General features: G+C 30.4%; 2 protein-coding genes across 4 annotated transcripts in view; one reads left to right on the top strand and one right to left on the bottom strand.

Moving 5' to 3' along the window:
• LOC145944808 (uncharacterized) overlaps window positions 1-800 on the bottom strand; it is a 71,032-nt gene extending 70,232 nt beyond the window's left edge. For all 3 annotated transcript variants that reach the window (XR_014426732.1, XM_083053370.1, XM_083053371.1), the window contains exon 1: window positions 671-800. The gene's annotated coding sequence lies outside the window, so the exon portion shown is untranslated. The remainder of the gene's footprint in view (window positions 1-670) is intronic.
• LOC145944327 (uncharacterized) overlaps window positions 1-22,853 on the top strand; it is a 281,689-nt gene that overhangs the window by 200,273 nt on the left and 58,563 nt on the right. The gene's annotated exons all lie outside the window — the stretch shown is intronic.

The following is a 22,853-nucleotide window of genomic DNA, read 5'->3' as shown; positions in this document are numbered from 1 at the left end:
AGTTTAATATTTCTGCAACACAGATTAATAGAGGGCCTAAATATATTGAATTTATTGACGTTACTGACAAGTTAACTTATTTAACTTAAAAATACTTATATGTCATGTGTCTACAATTTATTTAAATAGAGAATACAAAGATTTTTATGTACATATGTGACAAACTGCTCAAGAATCGTAGTCAAAACTTTTGCTGCTGCAACACCCTTTTTTAGCAGCTACCCTTTTTTATGAGGAAAGGGGTGGCTGTACCCCTTTCAAAGGGGTTAAAATATAAAAGAGGGGACTGTGTATAGCATCAAGAGAAATCTCTTGCTGCAACAAGGGGTTAAACGGCAAACTGGAAAATGGCAGTCAGGATGCCACACAATCAGAGTTCTTTTTTATAACTATAACATTCTGACACATTTGTTTTTTTATTTCCAAGTTTCGAAAACAAAATTTATTATATTTTACTATTAAAACATATAGTTTTTCTTTAAATACACAGAGATCTGCGTCATAAAAAATGAACGATGCGTTTAATTGTCATTAAATCAATTAAATTATTGTTAAATCTATAAAGATTTTGTCACTATTTTCTATAACCTAATAACCTAGCCTAGCAGAATAAATTTTCTTTTTTTAGAAAGTATCTAATAAAAATGATAAAACTATGTATTAAGCTTACTCTTGTGAAATGTAATTTGTATTATTTTCTTGACAAAATGTTTCATATATCAATCATCACAGCTGAAAAGAGAGATTTTTATCAACTTGCAGGTTAGAATTGATTAGGTCCATCGAACTCTCCACTTTTTACCTACAGAGTTTAAGAGAAAAGAGAAAGACACTTGATTATTAGTTCCAACAATCCAGCATAGTTAGCGACACTATAATGTTATAAGAAAAATGTAATAAAATAATCTAAAGTAAAAAAAAAAATAGTTTGAAGTTCGACAAAATAATAAGTTCGTTGAATAATAAGTTTATTAGTATAATAATAATATTTTAATAATAACATAATCAATATACGGTTGATATTTCGAGTCATTTTATAATCGTTTTGATTAATTATTTTTTTCACATTTTCTCTCTTATAAATAGCATAAAATTATAACATAAATGCTTTATATATCATAATATAGACAGTGTTCGCTGTTATCTAAATAAAATTATATATAGATGATTATCTAGATGAAATTTTGGCGATATCTTATTATACAGGGTCATCGAAAAGTATCGGACAGAAATCAGATGATTAAAGCATTACATTGCTAATTAAATTTTAAAATAAAAATATGTTATAAAAATTAAAATAATAATGTTATAAATAATATGTAATAATGCCTTATCTGCGATTAATATTTTTTGACAGAAATCAGCTGATAGCTGTTATAAATATTAATCGAGTTTAAGAAATTATATTACATTATTTAAAACATAGTATTTTAAATGTTATAACATATTCTTATTTTAAAAATTAATTAGCAAATTAACCCAGCGAGAAATGATATTGGTTGAATCGACAATCAATTCGATGTCGATTCGATCACCATTTCTCACTGGGAACGTTTTAATCAGCTGATTTCTGTAACAAAAATATTAATCGAAGATAAGATATTACAACATATTATTAGATTCGAGCGTACAAGTTTTTTTTATATAATACACAAAATATAAGTCTGAGTTTTATAGGTCCGCGGCAAGAAAGTATAGATTTTTAATATTTTAATAAAAGCCAAAAATTAATCGATTGTTCTTTTTAGTAGTACATTTTATACAGATTACTTTTATATCAAACAGATTCGAGCGTACAAATTTTTTCATTTAATACACATATTATAATTCATCGTTATATAAGGTTCGCGTTAATAAAGTATCAATTTTTAATATTTTAAACAGAGCCTAAATTAATCGATTGTTTTTTTCAATAGAACAATATATGCAGATTATTTCTGTACCAAAAAAATTCGAGCCTACAAATTTATTCGTTTAATACACATAATATGAACCTGAGTTTTAATGGGTTCGCGACTATAAATTATCGATTTTCAATATTTTAAAAGAAGCCAAAAATTAATATTTTATATATTTTAACAGTGTATTGTTTGCAAATTATTTTGGTACCATAAGCATACCAGCGTACAAACTTCTTGAATTAATATACGTAAAATGAATCCGTGCAGTATAGGGTCCGCGGTTTAAAATTTTAATTTTTAATATTTTATGACGAGCCAAAAATTAATCTTTTATATATTTCAACAGTACATTGCCTGCACATTATGATGCTACCGTCAGCATACCAGCCTACAAACTTTTTGATCTTTTATACGTAACATGAATCTGCGCCGTATGGGGTCAGCGGCATAAAAATTTTAATTTTCAATATTTTTAAACGCGCCAAAAATTAATCTTTTATATAATTCAACAGTACATTGCCTGCACATTATGATGGTACCATCAGCATACCAGCCTACAAACTTTTTGATCTAATATACGTATAATGAATCCACGCCGTATGGGGTCAGCGGCTTAAGAATTTTAATTTTCAATATATTAAAACGCGCCAAAAATTAATATTTTATATATATCAACAGTACATTGCCTGCACATTATGATGGTACCATCAGCATACCAGCCTACAAACTTTTGGATCTAATGTACGTAAAATGAATACACGCCATATGGGGTCAGCGGCATAAGAATTTTAATTTTCAATATTTTAAAAAGCGCCAAAAATTATTCTTTTATATATATCAACAGTACATAGCCTGCACATTATGATGGTACCGTCAGCATACCAGCCTACAAACTTTTTGATCTTTTATACGTAACATGAATCTGCGCCGTATGGGGTCATCGGCTTAAAAATTTTAATTTTCAGTATTACGCGTAACAATTACATATATCGTGGTAAGAGATGACGAAACTTATTTCTACTGCGCATTCGCAAATCAAATTATATTAAGATTATTGAAAAGTGTCTTACGAAATATATTTATTACTCTAATTAAGGAAATAGTTATTGTTTTTATAAAATGCTAGGATACCGTACTTGTTAATTTGGATCATGTCTCACGTCTATTTTTAACTTAATAAATATAGTATTTCTTAATTAAATGAATAAATTAAAAAATATTAAAATAGCGAGCAATTTTGGCTCGTCTTAAAATATTAGAAATAGATTCTATTTTGCCGCTGACCCTAAGCGACGCATCCTTATTTTATGTATATGAAATAAAAAAATTTGTACGCTGGTGTCTGCTTGGTACCAAAAGATTCTGTAATCAATGTACTATTAAAATGTATAATCGTTGAATTTTTGGCTCGTCTTAAAATATTTGAAATCGATTCCTTTTTGCCGCTGAACCTAGGCGACGCATCCTTATTTTATGTATATCACATAAAAAAATTTGTACGCGGGTGTCTGCTTGGTATGAAAAGATTCTGTAATCAATGTACTATTAAAATGTATAATCGATGAATTTTTGGCTCGTCTTAAAAAATTTGAAATCAATAATTTTTTGCCGCTGACCCTATGCGACGCATCCTTATTTTATGTATATCAAATAAAAAAATTTGTACGCTGGTGTCTGCTTGGTACCACAAGATTATGTATACAATGTACTATTAAAAAGTATAATCGATGAATTTTTGGCTCGTCTTAAAATAATTGAAATCAATAATTTTTTGCCGCTGATCCTATGCGACGCATCATTATTTTATGTATATGTAATAAAAAAATTTGTACGCTGGTGTCTGCTTGGTACCAAAAGATTCTGTATACAATGTACTATTAAAATGTATAATCGATGAATTTTTGGCTCGTCTTAAAATATTTGAAATCAATAATTTTTTGCCGCTGATCCTATGCGACGCATCCTTATTATATGTATATCAAATGAAAAAATTTGTACGCTGGTGTCTGCTTGGTACCAAAAGATTCTGTATACAATGTACTATTAAAATGTATAATCGATGAATTTTTGGCTCGTCTTAAAATATTTGAAATCAATAATTTTTTACCGCTGACCCTATGCGACGCATCTTTATTTTATGTATATGAAAGAAAAAAATTTGTACGCTGGTGTCTGCTTGGTACCAAAAGATTCTGTATACAATGTACTATTAAAATGTATAATCGATGAATTTTTGGCTCGTCTTAAAATATTTGAAATCAATAATATTTTGCCGCTGATCCTATGCGACGCATCCTTATTTTATGAATATGAAATAAAAAAATTTGTACGCTGGTGTCTGCTTGGTACCAAAAGATTCTGTATACAATGTACTATTAAAATGTATAATCGATGAATTTTTGGCTCGTCTTAAAATATTAGATATCGATCCTTTTTGACGCTGAACCTAGGCGACGCATCCTTATTTTATGTATATCTAATAAAAAAATTTGTACGCTGGTGTCTGCTTGTTACCAAAAGATTCTGTATACAATGTACTATTAAAATGTATAATCGATGAATTTTTGTTCTCGTCTTAAAATATTTGAAATGAATAATTTTTTGCCGCTGACCCTAAGCGACGCATCCTTATTTTATGTAAACCAAATAAAAAAATTTGTACGCTGGTGTCTGCTTCGTACCAAAAGATTCTGTAATCAATGTACTATTAAAATGTATAATCGTTGAATTTTTGGCTCGTCTTAAAATATTTGAATTCGATTCTTTTTTGCCGCTGACCCTAGGCGACGGCATCTTTATTTTATGTATATCAAATAAAAAAATTTGTACGCTGGTGTCTGCTTGGTACCAAAAGATTCTGTATACAATGTACTATTAAAATGTATAATCGATGAATTTTTGGCTCGTCTTAAAATATTTGAAATCCATAATTTTTTGCCGCTGACCCTATGCGACGCATCCTTATTTTATGTATATGAAATAAAAAAATTTCTACGCTGGTGTCTGCTTGGTACCAAAAGATTCTGTATACAATGTACTATTAAAATGTATAATCGATGAATTTTTGGCTCGTCTTAAAATATTTGAAATCAATAATATTTTGCCGCTGATCCTATGCGACGCATCCTTATTTTATGTATATCAAATAAAAAAATTTGTACGCTGGTGTCTGCTTGGTACCAAAAGATTCTGTAATCAATGTACTATTAAAATGTATAATCGATGAATTTTTGGCTCGTCTTAAAATATTTGAAATCCATAATTTTTTGCCGCTGACCCTATGCGACGCATCCTTATTTTATGTATATGAAATAAAAAAATTTGTACGCTGGTGTCTGCTTGGTACCAAAAGATTCTGTAATCAATGTACTATTAAAATGAATAATCGATGAATTTTTGGCTCGTCTTAAAATATTTGAAATGAATAATTTTTTGCCGCTGACCCTATGCGACGCATCCTTATTTTATGTAAACCAAATAAAAAAATTTGTACGCTGGAGTCTGCTTGGTACCAAAAGATTCTGTAATCAATGTACTACTAAAATGTATAATAGTTGAATTTTTGGCTAGTCTTAAAATATTTGAAATCGATTCCTTTTTGCCGCTGAACCTAGGCGACGCATCCTTATTTTATGTATATCAAAGAAAAAAATTTGTACGTTGGTGTCTGCTTGGTACCAAAAGATTCTGTATACAATGTACTATTAAAAAGTATAATCGATGAATTTTTGGCTCGTCTTAAAATATTTGAAATCCATAATTTTATGGCGCTGATCCTATGCGACGCATCCTTATTTTATGTATATGAAATAAAAAAATTTGTACGCTGATGTCTGCTTGGTACCAAAAGATTCTGTAATCAATGTACTGTTAAAATATATAATCGATGAAATTTTGGCTCGTCTTAAAATATTTGAAATCAATAATTTTTTACCGCTGACCCTATGCGACGCATCCTTATTTTATGTATATGAAATAAAAAAATTTGTACGCTGGTGTCTGATTGGTACCAAAAGATTCTGTATACAATGTACTATTAAAATGTATTATCGATGAATTTTTGGCTCGTCTTAAAATAATTGAAATCAATAATTTTTTGCCGCTGATCCAATGCGACGCATCATTTTTTATGTATATGTAATAAAAAAATTTGTACGCTGGTGTCTGCTTGGTACCAAAAGATTCTGTATACAATGTACTATTAAAATGTATAATCGATGAATTTTTGGCTCGTCTTAAGATATTTGAAATCAATAATTTTTTGCCGCTGATCCTATGCGACGCATCCTTATTATATGTATATCAAATGAAAAAATTTGTACGCTGGTGTCTGCTTGGTACCAAAAGATTCTGTATACAATGTACTATTAAAATGTATAATCGATGAATTTTTGGCTCGTCTTAAAATATTTGAAATCAATAATTTTTTACCGCTGACCCTATGCGACGCATCTTTATTTTATGAATATGAAATAAAAAAATTTGTACGCTGGTGTCTGCTTGTTACCAAAAGATTCTGTATACAATGTACTATTAAAATGTATAATCGATGAATTTTTGGCTCGTCTTAAAATATTTGAAATCAATAATTTTTTACCGCTGACCCTATGCGACGCATCCTTATTTTATGTATATCAAATGAAAAAATTTGTACGCTGGTGTCTGCTTGGTACCAAAAGATTCTGTATACAATGTACTATTAAAATGTATAATCGATGAATTTTTGGCTCGTCTTATAATATTTGAAATCCATAATTTTATGGCGCTGAACCTATGCGACGCATCCTTATTTTATGTATATGAAATAAAAAAATTTGTACGCTGGTGTCTGCTTGGTACCAAAAGATTCTGTAATCAATGTACTATTAAAATGTATAATCGTTGAATTTTTGGCTCGTCTTAAAATATTTGAAATCGATTCCTTTTTGCCGCTGAACCTAGGCGACGCATCCTTATTTTATGTATATCACATAAAAAAATTTGTACGCGGGTGTCTGCTTGGTATGAAAAGATTCTGTAATCAATGTACTATTAAAATGTATAATCGATGAATTTTTGGCTCGTCTTATAATATTTGAAATCCATAATTTTATGGCGCTGATCCTATGCGACGCATCCTTATTTTATGTATATGAAATAAAAAAATTTGTACGCTGGTGTCTGCTTGGTACCAAAAGATTCTGTAATCAATGTACTGTTAAAATATATAATTGATGAATTTTTGGCTCGTCTTAAAATATTAGAAATCGATTCTTTTTGCCGCTGAACCTAGGCGACGCATCCTTATTTTATGTATATCAAATAAAAAAATTTGTACGCTGGTGTCTGCTTGGTACCAAAAGATTCTGTATACAATGTACTATTAAAATGTATAATCGATGAATGTTTGGCTCGTCTTAAAATATTTGAAATGAATAATTTTTTGCCGCTGACCCTATGCGACGCATCCTTATTTAATGTATATCAAATAAAAAAATTTGTACGCTGGTGTCTGCTTGGTACCAAAAGATTCTGTAATCAATGTACTATTAAAATGTATAATCGTTGAATTTGTGGCTCGTCTTAAAATATTTGAATTCGATTCTTTTTTGCCGCTGACCCTAGGCGACGCATCCTTATTTTATGTATATGAAATAAAAAAATTTGTACGCTGGTGTCTGCTTGGTACCAAAAGATTCTGTAATCAATGTACTATTAAAATGTATAATCGATGAATTTTTGGCTCGTCTTAAAAAATTTGAAATCAATAATTTTTTGCCGCTGACCCTATGCGACGCATCCTTATTTTATGTATATAAAATAAAAAAATTTGTACGCTGGTGTCTGATTGGTACCAAAAGATTCTGTATATAATGTACTATTAAAATGTATTATCGATGAATTTTTGGCTCGTCTTAAAATAATTGAAATCAATAATTTTTTGCCGCTGATCCTATGCGACGCATAATTTTTTATGTATATGTAATAAAAAAATTTGTACGCTGGTGTCTGCTTGGTACCAAAAGATTCTGTATACAATGTACTATTAAAATGTATAATCGATGAATTTTTGGCTCGTCTTAAGATATATGAAATCAATAATTTTTTGCCGCTGATCCTATGCGACGCATCCTTATTATATGTATATCAAATGAAAAAATTTGTACGCTGGTGTCTGCTTGGTACCAAAAGATTCTGTATACAATGTACTATTAAAATGTATAATCGATGAATTTTTGGCTCGTCTTATAATATTTGAAATCCATAATTTTATGGCGCTGATCCTATGCGACGCATCCTTATTTTATGTATATGAAATAATAAAATTTGTACGCTGGTGTCTGCTTGGTACCAAAAGATTCTGTAATCAATGTACTATTAAAATGTATAATCGTTGTATTTTTGGCTCGTCTTAAAATATTTGAAATCGATTCCTTTTTGCCGCTGAACCTAGGCGACGCATCCTTATTTTATGTATATCACATAAAAAAATTTGTACGCGGGTGTCTGCTTGGTATGAAAAGATTCTGTAATCAATGTACTATTAAAATGTATAATCGATGAATTTTTGGCTCGTCTTAAAATATTTGAAATCCATAATTTTTTGCCGCTGATCCTATGCGACGCATCGTTATTTAATGTATATCAAATAAAAAAATTTGTACGCTGGTGTCTGCTTGGTACCAAAAGATTCTGTAATCAATGTACTATTAAAATGTATAATCGATGAATTTTTGGCTCGTCTTAAAATATTTGAAATCCATAATTTTTTGCCGCTGACCCTATGCGACGCATCCTTATTTTATGTATATGAAATAAAAAAATTTGTACGCTGGTGTCTGCTTGGTACCAAAAGATTCTGTATACAATGTACTATTAAAATGTATAATCGATGAATTTTTGGCTCGTCTTAAAATATTTGAAATCAATAATATTTTGCCGCTGATCCTATGCGACGCATCCTTATTTTATGAATATCAAATAAAAAAATTTGTACGCTGGTGTCTGCTTGGTACCAAAAGATTCTGTAATCAATGTACTATTAAAATGTATAATCGATGAATTTTTGGCTCGTCTTAAAATATTTGAAATGAATAATTTTTTGCCGCTGACCCTATGCGACGCATCCTTATTTTATGTAAACCAAATAAAAAAATTTGTACGCTGGAGTCTGCTTGGTACCAAAAGATTCTGTAATCAATGTACTATTAAAATGTATAATCGTTGAATTTTTGGCTCGTCTTAAAATATTTGAAATCGATTCCTTTTTGCCGCTGAACCTAGGCGACGCATCCTTATTTTATGTATATCACATAAAAAAATTTGTACGCGGGTGTCTGCTTGGTATGAAAAGATTCTGTAATCAATGTACTATTAAAATGTATAATCGATGAATTTTTGGCTCGTCTTAAAAAATTTGAAACCAATAATTTTTTGCCGCTGACCCTATGCGACGCATCCTTATTTTATGTATATCAAATAAAAAAATTTGTACGCTGGTGTCTGCTTGGTACCACAAGATTCTGTATACAATGTACTATTAAAAAGTATAATCGATGAATTTTTGGCTCGTCTTAAAATAATTGAAATCAATAATTTTTTGCCGCTGATCCTATGCGACGCATCATTATTTTATGTATATGTAATAAAAAAATTTGTACGCTGGTGTCTGCTTGGTACCAAAAGATTCTGTATACAATGTACTATTAAAATGTATAATCGATGAATTTTTGGCTCGTCTTAAAATATTTGAAATCAATAATTTTTTGCCGCTGATCCTATGCGACGCATCCTTATTATATGTATATCAAATGAAAAAATTTGTACGCTGGTGTCTGCTTGGTACCAAAAGATTCTGTATACAATGTACTATTAAAATGTATAATCGATGAATTTTTGGCTCGTCTTAAAATATTTGAAATCAATAATTTTTTACCGCTGACCCTATGCGACGCATCTTTATTTTATGTATATGAAATAAAAAAATTTGTACGCTGGTGTCTGCTTGGTACCAAAAGATTCTGTATACAATGTACTATTAAAATGTATAATCGATGAATTTTTGGCTCGTCTTAAAATATTTGAAATCAATAATATTTTGCCGCTGATCCTATGCGACGCATCCTTATTTTATGTATATGAAATAAAAAAATTTGTACGCTGGTGTCTGCTTGGTACCAAAAGATTCTGTATACAATGTACTATTAAAATGTATAATCGATGAATTTTTGGCTCGTCTTAAAATATTAGATATCGATCCTTTTTGACGCTGAACCTAGGCGACGCATCCTTATTTTATGTATATCTAATAAAAAAATTTGTACGCTGGTGTCTGCTTGTTACCAAAAGATTCTGTATACAATGTACTATTAAAATGTATAATCGATGAATTTTTGGCTCGTCTTAAAATATTTGAAATGAATAATTTTTTGCCGCTGACCCTAAGCGACGCATCCTTATTTTATGTAAACCAAATAAAAAAATTTGTACGCTGGTGTCTGCTTCGTACCAAAAGATTCTGTAATCAATGTACTATTAAAATGTATAATCGTTGAATTTTTGGCTCGTCTTAAAATATTTGAATTCGATTCTTTTTTGCCGCTGACCCTAGGCGACGGCATCTTTATTTTATGTATATCAAATAAAAAAATTTGTACGCTGGTGTCTGCTTGGTACCAAAAGATTCTGTATACAATGTACTATTAAAATGTATAATCGATGAATTTTTGGCTCGTCTTATAATATTTGAAATCCATAATTTTATGGCGCTGATCCTATGCGACGCATCCTTATTTTATGTATATGAAATAAAAAAATTTGTACGCTGGTGTCTGCTTGGTACCAAAAGATTCTGTAATCAATGTACTATTAAAATGTATAATCGTTGAATTTTTGGCTCGTCTTAAAATATTTGAAAACGATTCCTTTTTGCCGCTGAACCTAGGCGACGCATCCTTATTTTATGTATATCACATAAAAAAATTTGTACGCGGGTGTCTGCTTGGTATGAAAAGATTCTGTAATCAATGTACTATTAAAATGTATAATCGATGAATTTTTGGCTCGTCTTAAAAAATTTGAAATCAATAATTTTTTGCCGCTGACCCTATGCGACGCATCCTTATTTTATGTATATCAAATAAAAAAATTTGTACGCTGGTGTCTGCTTGGTACCAAAAGATTCTGTAATCAATGTACTATTAAAATGTATAATCGATGAATTTTTGGCTCGTCTTAAAATATTTGAAATCCATAATTTTTTGCCGCTGACCCTATGCGACGCATCCTTATTTTATGTATATGAAATAAAAAAATTTGTACGCTGGTGTCTGCTTGGTACCAAAAGATTCTGTATACAATGTACTATTAAAATGTATAATCGATGAATTTTTGGCTCGTCTTAAAATATTTGAAATCAATAATATTTTGCCGCTGATCCTATGCGACGCATCCTTATTTTATGTATATCAAATAAAAAAATTTGTACGCTGGTGTCTGCTTGGTACCAAAAGATTCTGTAATCAATGTACTATTAAAATGTATAATCGATGAATTTTTGGCTCGTCTTAAAATATTTGAAATCCATAATTTTTTGCCGCTGACCCTATGCGACGCATCCTTATTTTATGTATATGAAATAAAAAAATTTGTACGCTGGTGTCTGCTTGGTACCAAAAGATTCTGTATACAATGTACTATTAAAATGTATAATCGATGAATTTTTGGCTCGTCTTAAAATATTTGAAATCAATAATATTTTGCCGCTGATCCTATGCGACGCATCCTTATTTTATGTATATCAAATAAAAAAATTTGTACGCTGGTGTTTGCTTGGTACCAAAAGATTCTGTAATCAATGTACTATTAAAATGTATAATCGATGAATTTTTGGCTCGTCTTAAAATATTTGAAATGAATAATTTTTTTCCGCTGACCCTATGCGACGCATCCTTATTTTATGTAATCCAAATAAAAAAATTTGTACGCTGGAGTCTGCTTGGTACCAAAAGATTCTGTAATCAATGAACTACTAAAATGTATAATAGTTGAATTTTTGGCTAGTCTTAAAATATTTGAAATCGATTCCTTTTTGCCGCTGAACCTAGGCGACGCATCCTTATTTTATGTATATCAAAGAAAAAAATTTGTACGCTGGTGTCTGCTTGGTACCAAAAGATTCTGTATACAATGTACTATTAAAAAGTATAATCGATGAATTTTTGGCTCGTCTTAAAATATTTGAAATCCATAATTTTATGGCGCTGATCCTATGCGACGCATCCTTATTTTATGTATATGAAATAAAAAAATTTGTACGCTGATGTCTGCTTGGTACCAAAAGATTCTGTAATCAATGTACTGTTAAAATATATAATCGATGAAATTTTGGCTCGTCTTAAAATATTTGAAATCAATAATTTTTTACCGCTGACCCTATGCGACGCATCCTTATTTTATGTATATGAAATAAAAAAATTTGTACGCTGGTGTCTGATTGGTACCAAAAGATTCTGTATACAATGTACTATTAAAATGTATTATCGATGAATTTTTGGCTCGTCTTAAAATAATTGAAATCAATAATTTTTTGCCGCTGATCCAATGCGACGCATCATTTTTTATGTATATGTAATAAAAAAATTTGTACGCTGGTGTCTGCTTGGTACCAAAAGATTCTGTATACAATGTACTATTAAAATGTATAATCGATGAATTTTTGGCTCGTCTTAAGATATTTGAAATCAATAATTTTTTGCCGCTGATCCTATGCGACGCATCCTTATTATATGTATATCAAATGAAAAAATTTGTACGCTGGTGTCTGCTTGGTACCAAAAGATTCTGTATACAATATACTATTAAAATGTATAATCGATGAATTTTTGGCTCGTCTTAAAATATTTGAAATCAATAATTTTTTACTGCTGACCCTATGCGACGCATCTTTATTTTATGAATATGAAATAAAAAAATTTGTACGCTGGTGTCTGCTTGTTACCAAAAGATTCTGTATACAATGTACTATTAAAATGTATAATCGATGAATTTTTGGCTCGTCTTAAAATATTTGAAATCAATAATTTTTTACCGCTGACCCTATGCGACGCATCCTTATTTTATGTATATCAAATGAAAAAATTTGTACGCTGGTGTCTGCTTGGTACCAAAAGATTCTGTATACAATGTACTATTAAAATGTATAATCGATGAATTTTTGGCTCGTCTTATAATATTTGAAATCCATAATTTTATGGCGCTGATCCTATGCGACGCATCCTTATTTTATGTATATGAAATAAAAAAATTTGTACGCTGGTGTCTGCTTGGTACCAAAAGATTCTGTAATCAATGTACTGTTAAAATATATAATCGATGAATTTTTGGCTCGTCTTAAAATATTAGAAATCGATTCTTTTTGCCGCTGAACCTAGGCGACGCATCCTTATTTTATGTATATCAAATAAAAAAATTTGTACGCTGGTGTCTGCTTGGTACCAAAAGATTCTGTAATCAATGTACTATTAAAATGTATAATCGTTGAATTTTTGGCTCGTCTTAAAATATTTGAAATCGATTCCTTTTTGCCGCTGAACCTAGGCGACGCATCCTTATTTTATGTATATCACATAAAAAAATTTGTACGCGGGTGTCTGCTTGGTATGAAAAGATTCTGTAATCAATGTACTATTAAAATGTATAATCGATGAATTTTTGGCTCGTCTTATAATATTTGAAATCCATAATTTTATGGCGCTGATCCTATGCGACGCATCCTTATTTTATGTATATGAAATAAAAAAATTTGTACGCTGGTGTCTGCTTGGTACCAAAAGATTCTGTAATCAATGTACTGTTAAAATATATAATTGATGAATTTTTGGCTCGTCTTAAAAAATTAGAAATCGATTCTTTTTGCCGCTGAACCTAGGCGACGCATCCTTATTTTATGTATATCAAATAAAAAAATTTGTACGCTGGTGTCTGCTTGGTACCAAAAGATTCTGTATACAATGTACTATTAAAATGTATAATCGATGAATTTTTGGCTCGTCTTAAAATATTTGAAATGAATAATTTTTTGCCGCTGACCCTAAGCGACGCATCCTTATTTTATGTAAACCAAATAAAAAAATTTGTACGCTGGTGTCTGCTTCGTACCAAAAGATTCTGTAATCAATGTACTATTAAAATGTATAATCGTTGAATTTTTGGCTCGTCTTAAAATATTTGAATTCGATTCTTTTTTGCCGCTGACCCTAGGCGACGGCATCTTTACTTATGTATATCAAATAAAAAAATTTGTACGCTGGTGTCTGCTTGGTACCAAAAGATTCTGTATACAATGTACTATTAAAATGTATAATCGATGAATTTTTGGCTCGTCTTAAAATATTTGAAATCCATAATTTTTTGCCGCTGACCCTATGCGACGCATCCTTATTTTATGTATATGAAATAAAAAAATTTGTACGCTGGTGTCTGCTTGGTACCAAAAGATTCTGTAATCAATGTACTATTAAAATGAATAATCGATGAATTTTTGGCTCGTCTTAAAATATTTGAAATGAATAATTTTTTGCCGCTGACCCTATGCGACGCATCATTATTTTATGTAAACCAAATAAAAAAATTTGTACGCTGGAGTCTGCTTGGTACCAAAAGATTCTGTAATCAATGTACTACTAAAATGTATAATAGTTGAATTTTTGGCTAGTCTTAAAATATTTGAAATCGATTCCTTTTTGCCGCTGAACCTAGGCGACGCATCCTTATTTTATGTATATCAAAGAAAAAAATTTGTACGTTGGTGTCTGCTTGGTACCAAAAGATTCTGTATACAATGTACTATTAAAAAGTATAATCGATGAATTTTTGGCTCGTCTTAAAATATTTGAAATCCATAATTTTATGGCGCTGATCCTATGCGACGCATCCTTATTTTATGTATATGAAATAAAAAAATTTGTACGCTGATGTCTGCTTGGTACCAAAAGATTCTGTAATCAATGTACTGTTAAAATATATAATCGATGAAATTTTGGCTCGTCTTAAAATATTTGAAATCAATAATTTTTTACCGCTGACCCTATGCGACGCATCCTTATTTTATGTATATGAAATAAAAAAATTTGTACGCTGGTGTCTGATTGGTACCAAAAGATTCTGTATACAATGTACTATTAAAATGTATTATCGATGAATTTTTGGCTCGTCTTAAAATAATTGAAATCAATAATTTTTTGCCGCTGATCCAATGCGACGCATCATTTTTTATGTATATGTAATAAAGAAATTTGTACGCTGGTGTCTGCTTGGTACCAAAAGATTCTGTATACAATGTACTATTAAAATGTATAATCGATGAATTTTTGGCTCGTCTTAAGATATTTGAAATCAATAATTTTTTGCCGCTGATCCTATGCGACGCATCCTTATTATATGTATATCAAATGAAAAAATTTGTACGCTGGTGTCTGCTTGGTACCAAAAGATTCTGTATACAATGTACTATTAAAATGTATAATCGATGAATTTTTGGCTCGTCTTAAAATATTTGAAATCAATAATTTTTTACCGCTGACCCTATGCGACGCATCTTTATTTTATGAATATGAAATAAAAAAATTTGTACGCTGGTGTCTGCTTGTTACCAAAAGATTCTGTATACAATGTACTATTAAAATGTATAATCGATGAATTTTTGGCTCGTCTTAAAATATTTGAAATCAATAATTTTTTACCGCTGACCCTATGCGACGCATCCTTATTTTATGTATATCAAATGAAAAAATTTGTACGCTGGTGTCTGCTTGGTACCAAAAGATTCTGTATACAATGTACTATTAAAATGTATAATCGATGAATTTTTGGCTCGTCTTATAATATTTGAAATCCATAATTTTATGGCGCTGAACCTATGCGACGCATCCTTATTTTATGTATATGAAATAAAAAAATTTGTACGCTGGTGTCTGCTTGGTACCAAAAGATTCTGTAATCAATGTACTATTAAAATGTATAATCGTTGAATTTTTGGCTCGTCTTAAAATATTTGAAATCGATTCCTTTTTGCCGCTGAACCTAGGCGACGCATCCTTATTTTATGTATATCACATAAAAAAATTTGTACGCGGGTGTCTGCTTGGTATGAAAAGATTCTGTAATCAATGTACTATTAAAATGTATAATCGATGAATTTTTGGCTCGTCTTATAATATTTGAAATCCATAATTTTATGGCGCTGATCCTATGCGACGCATCCTTATTTTATGTATATGAAATAAAAAAATTTGTACGCTGGTGTCTGCTTGGTACCAAAAGATTCTGTAATCAATGTACTGTTAAAATATATAATTGATGAATTTTTGGCTCGTCTTAAAATATTAGAAATCGATTCTTTTTGCCGCTGAACCTAGGCGACGCATCCTTATTTTATGTATATCAAATAAAAAAATTTGTACGCTGGTGTCTGCTTGGTACCAAAAGATTCTGTATACAATGTACTATTAAAATGTATAATCGATGAATTTTTGGCTCGTCTTAAAATATTTGAAATGAATAATTTTTTGCCGCTGACCCTATGCGACGCATCCTTATTTAATGTATATCAAATAAAAAAATTTGTACGCTGGTGTCTGCTTGGTACCAAAAGATTCTGTAATCAATGTACTATTAAAATGTATAATCGTTGAATTTGTGGCTCGTCTTAAAATATTTGAATTCGATTCTTTTTTGCCGCTGACCCTAGGCGACGCATCCTTATTTTATGTATATGAAATAAAAAAATTTGTACGCTGGTGTCTGCTTGGTACCAAAAGATTCTGTAATCAATGTACTATTAAAATGTATAATCGATGAATTTTTGGCTCGTCTTAAAAAATTTGAAATCAATAATTTTTTGCCGCTGACCCTATGCGACGCATCCTTATTTTATGTATATAAAATAAAAAAATTTGTACGCTGGTGTCTGATTGGTACCAAAAGATTCTGTATATAATGTACTATTAAAATGTATTATCGATGAATTTTTGGCTCGTCTTAAAATAATTGAAATCAATAATTTTTTGCCGCTGATCCTATGCGACGCATAATTTTTTATGTATATGTAATAAAAAAATTTGTACGCTGGTGTCTGCTTGGTACCAAAAGATTCTGTATACAATGTACTATTAAAATGTATAATCGATGAATTTTTGGCTCGTCTTAAGATATATGAAATCAATAATTTTTTGCCGCTGATCCTATGCGACGCATCCTTATTATATGTATATCAAATGAAAAAATTTGTACGCTGGTGTCTGCATGGTACCAAAAGATTCTGTATACAATGTACTATTAAAATGTATAATCGATGAATTTTTGGCTCGTCTTATAATATTTGAAATCCATAATTTTATGGCGCTGATCCTATGCGACGCATCCTTATTTTATGTATATGAAATAAAAAAATTTGTACGCTGGTGTCTGCTTGGTACCAAAAGATTCTGTAATCAATGTACTATTAAAATGTATAATCGTTGAATTTTTGGCTCGTCTTAAAATATTTGAAAACGATTCCTTTTTGCCGCTGAACCTAGGCGACGCATCCTTATTTTATGTATATCACATAAAAAAATTTGTACGCGGGTGTCTGCTTGGTATGAAAAGATTCTGTAATCAATGTACTATTAAAATGTATAATCGATGAATTTTTGGCTCGTCTTAAAATATTTGAAATCCATAATTTTTTGCCGCTGACCCTATGCGACGCATCCTTATTTTATGTATATGAAATAAAAAAATTTGTACGCTGGTGTCTGCTTGGTACCAAAAGATTCTGTATACAATGTACTATTAAAATGTATAATCGATGAATTTTTGGCTCGTCTTAAAATATTTGAAATCAATAATATTTTGCCGCTGATCCTATGCGACGCATCCTTATTTTATGTATATCAAATAAAAAAATTTGTACGCTGGTGTTTGCTTGGTACCAAAAGATTCTGTAATCAATGTACTATTAAAATGTATAATCGATGAATTTTTGGCTCGTCTTAAAATATTTGAAATCCATAATTTTATGGCGCTGATCCTATGCGACGCATCCTTATTTTATGTATATGAAATAAAAAAATTTGTACGCTGATGTCTGCTTGGTACCAAAAGATTCTGTAATCAATGTACTGTTAAAATATATAATCGATGAAATTTTGGCTCGTCTTAAAATATTAGAAATCGATTCTTTTTGCCGCTGAACCTAGGCGACGCATCCTTATTTTATGTATATCAAATAAAAAAATTTGTACGCTGATGTCTGCTTGGTACCAAAAGATTCTGTATACAATGTACTATTAAAATGTATAATCGATGAATTTTTGGCTCGTCTTAAAATATTTGAAATCAATAATATTTTGCCGCTGATCCTATGCGACGCATCCTTATTTTATGTATATCAAATAAAAAAATTTGTACGCTGGTGTCTGCTTGGTACCAAAAGATTCTGTAATCAATGTACTATTAAAATGTATAATCGATGAATTTTTGGTTCGTCTTAAAATATTTGAAATGAATAATTTTTTGCCGCTGACCCTATGCGACGCATCCTTATTATATGTAAACCAAATAAAAAAATTTGTACGCTGGTGTCTGCTTGGTACCAAAAGATTCTGTAATCAATGTACTATTAAAATGTATAATCGTTGAATTTGTGGCTCGTCTTAAAATATTTGAATTCGATTCTTTTTTGCCGCTGACCCTAGGCGACGCATCCTTATTTTATGTATATGAAATAAAAAAATTTGTACGCTGGTGTCTGCTTGGTACCAAAAGATTCTGTAATCAATGTACTATTAAAATGTATAATCGATGAATTTTTGGCTCGTCTTAAAAAATTTGAAATCAATAATTTTTTGCCGCTGACCCTATGCGACGCATCCTTATTTTATGTATAACAAATAAAAAAATTTGTACGCTGGTGTCTGATTGGTACCAAAAGATTCTGTATATAATGTACTATTAAAATGTATTATCGATGAATTTTTGGCTCGTCTTAAAATAATTGAAATCAATAATTTTTTGCCGCTGATCCTATGCGACGCATAATTTTTTATGTATATGTAATAAAAAAATTTGTACGCTGGTGTCTGCTTGGTACCAAAAGATTCTGTATACAATGTACTATTAAAATGTATAATCGATGAATTTTTGGCTCGTCTTAAGATATATGAAATCAATAATTTTTTGCCGCTGATCCTATGCGACGCATCCTTATTATATGTATATGAAATAAAAAAATTTGTACGCTGGTGTCTGCTTGGTACCAAAAGATTCTGTATACAATGTACTATTAAAATGTATAATCGATGAATTTTTGGCTCGTCTTAAGATATATGAAATCAATAATTTTTTGCCGCTGATCCTATGCGACGCATCCTTATTTTATGTATATGAAATAAAATAATTTGTACGCTGGTGTCTGCTTGGTACCAAAAGATTCTGTATACAATGTACTATTAAAATGTATAATCGATGAATTTTGGCTCGTCTTAAGATATATGAAATCAATAATTTTTTGCCGCTGATCCTATGCGACGCATCCTTATTATATGTATATCAAATGAAAAAATTTGTACGCTGGTGTCTGCTTGGTACCAAAAGATTCTGTATACAATGTACTATTAAAATGTATAATCGATGAATTTTGGGCTCGTCTTAAAATATTTGAAATCCATAATTTTTAGCCGCTGATCCTATGCGACGCATCGTTATTTAATGTATATCAAATAAAAAAATTTGTACGCTGGTGTCTGCTTGGTACCAAAAGATTCTGTAATCAATGTACTATTAAAATGTATAATCGATGAATTTTTGGCTCGTCTTAAAATATTTGAAATCCATAATTTTTTGCCGCTGACCCTATGCGACGCATTCTTATTTTATGTATATGAAATAAAAAAATTTGTACGCTGGTGTCTGCTTGGTACCAAAAGATTCTGTATACAATGTACTATTAAAATGTATAATCGATGAATTTTTGGCTCGTCTTAAAATATTTGAAATCAATAATTTTTTACCGCTGACCCTATGCGACGCATCCTTATTTTATGTATATGAAATAAAAAAATTTGTACGCTGGTGTCTGCTTGGTACCAAAAGATTTTGTAATCAATGTACTGTTAAAATATATAATCGATGAATTTTTGGCTCGTCTTAAAATATTAGAAATCGATTCTTTTTGCCGCTGAACCTAGGCGACGCATCCTTATTTTATGTATATCAAATAAAAAAATTTGTACGCTGGTGTCTGCTTGGTACCAAAAGATTCTGTATACAATGTACTATTAAAATGTATAATCGATGAATTTTTGGCTCGTCTTAAAATATTAGAAATCGATACTTTTTTACCGCTGACCCTATGCGACGCAACATTATATTATGTATATCAAGTTAAAAAATTTGTACGCTGGTGTCTGTTTGGTACCAAAAGATTCTGTAATCAATGTACTATTAAAATGTATAATCGTTGAATTTTTGGCTCGTCTTAAAATATTTGAAATCGATTCCTTTTTGCCGCTGAACCTAGGCGACGCATCCTTATTTTATGTATATCACATAAAAAAATTTGTACGCGGGTGTCTGCTTGGTATGAAAAGATTCTGTAATCAATGTACTATTAAAATGTATAATCGATGAATTTTTGGCTCGTTTTATAATATTTGAAATCCATAATTTTATGGCGCTGATCCTATGCGACGCATCCTTATTATATGTATATCAAATGAAAAAATTTGTACGCTGGTGTCTGCTTGGTACCAAAAGATTCTGTATACAATGTACTATTAAAATGTATAATCGATGAATTTTTGGCTCGTCTTAAAATATTTGAAATCCATAATTTTTTGCCGCTGATCCTATGCGACGCATCGTTATTTAATGTATATCAAATAAAAAAATTTGTACGCTGGTGTCTGCTTGGTACCAAAAGATTCTGTAATAAATGTACTATTAAAATGTATAATCGATGAATTTTTGGCTCGTCTTAAAATATTTGAAATCCATAATTTTTTGCCGCTGACCCTATGCGACGCATCCTTATTTTATGTATATGAAATAAAAAAATTTGTACGCTGGTGTCTGCTTGGTACCAAAAGAATCTGTATACAATGTACTATTAAAAAGTATAATCGATGAATTTTTGGCTCGTCTTAAAATAATTGAAATCAATAATTTTTTGCCGCTGATCCTATGCGACGCATCATTATTTTATGTATATGTAATAAAAAAATTTGTACGCTGGTGTCTGCTTGGTACCAAAAGATTCTGTATACAATGTACTATTAAAATGTATAATCGATGAATTTTTGGCTCGTCTTAAAATATTTGAAATCAATAATATTTTGCCGCTGATCCTATGCGACGCATACTTATTTTATGTATATGAAATAAAAAAATTTGTACGCTGGTGTCTGCTTGGTACCAAAAGATTCTGTATACAATGTACTATTAAAATGTATAATCGATGAATTTTGGCTCGTCTTAAGATATATGAAATCAATAATTTTTTGCCGCTGATCCTATGCGACGCATCCTTATTATATGTATATCAAATGAAAAAATTTGTACGCTGTTGTCTGCTTGGTACCAAAAGATTCTGTATACAATGTACTATTAAAATGTATAATCGATGAATTTTTGGCTCGTCTTAAAATATTTGAAATCCATAATTTTTAGCCGCTGATCCTATGCGACGCATCGTTATTTAATGTATATCAAATAAAAAAATTTGTACGCTGGTGTCTGCTTGGTACCAAAAGATTCTGTAATCAATGTACTATTAAAATGTATAATCGATGAATTTTTGGCTCGTCTTAAAATATTTGAAATCCATAATTTTTTGCCGCTGACCCTATGCGACGCATACTTATTTTATGTATATGAAATAAAAAAATTTGTACGCTGGTGTCTGCTTGGTACCAAAAGATTCTGTATACAATGTACTATTAAAATGTATAATCGATGAATTTTTGGCTCGTCTTAAAATATTTGAAATCAATAATTTTTTGCCGCTGATCCTATGCGACGCATCCTTATTATATGTATATCAAATGAAAAAATTTGTACGCTGGTGTCTGCTTGGTACCAAAAGATTCTGTATACAATGTACTATTAAAATGTATAATCGATGAATTTTTGGCTCGTCTTAAAATATTTGAAATCAATAATTTTTTACCGCTGACCCTATGCGACGCAACATTATATTATGTATATCAAGTTAAAAAATTTGTACGCTGGTGTCTGTTTGGTACCAAAAGATTCTGTAATCAATGTACTATTAAAATGTATAATCGTTGAATTTTTGGCTCGTCTTAAAATATTTGAAATCGATTCCTTTTTGCCGCTGAACCTAGGCGACGCATCCTTATTTTATGTATATCACATAAAAAAATTTGTACGCGGGTGTCTGCTTGGTATGAAAAGATTCTGTAATCAATGTACTATTAAAATGTATAATCGATGAATTTTTGGCTCGTTTTATAATATTTGAAATCCATAATTTTATGGCGCTGATCCTATGCGACGCATCCTTATTATATGTATATCAAATGAAAAAATTTGTTCGCTGGTGTCTGCTTGGTACCAAAAGATTCTGTATACAATGTACTATTAAAATGTATAATCGATGAATTTTTGGCTCGTCTTAAAATATTTGAAATCAATAATTTTTTGCCGCTGATCCTATGCGACGCATCCTTATTATATGTATATCAAATGAAAAAATTTGTACGCTGGTGTCTGCTTGGTACCAAAAGATTCTGTATACAATGTACTATTAAAATGTATAATCGATGAATTTTTGGCTCGTCTTAAAATATTTGAAATCAATAATTTTTTACCGCTGACCCTATGCGAAGCATCTTTATTTTATGTATATGATATAAAAAAATTTGTACGCTGGTGTCTGCTTGGTACCAAAAGATTCTGTATACAATGTAC

Source organism: Prenolepis imparis, unplaced genomic scaffold (genome assembly GCF_030444845.1).
Source record: "Prenolepis imparis isolate NDT839.2.m4 unplaced genomic scaffold, iyPreImpa1.0 SCAF_13, whole genome shotgun sequence".
NCBI classification, from domain to species: Eukaryota; Metazoa; Arthropoda; class Insecta; order Hymenoptera; family Formicidae; genus Prenolepis; species Prenolepis imparis.
The sequence above is the reverse complement of the archived record's forward strand: the minus strand, read 5'-3'. Positions and strand labels throughout refer to the sequence as shown.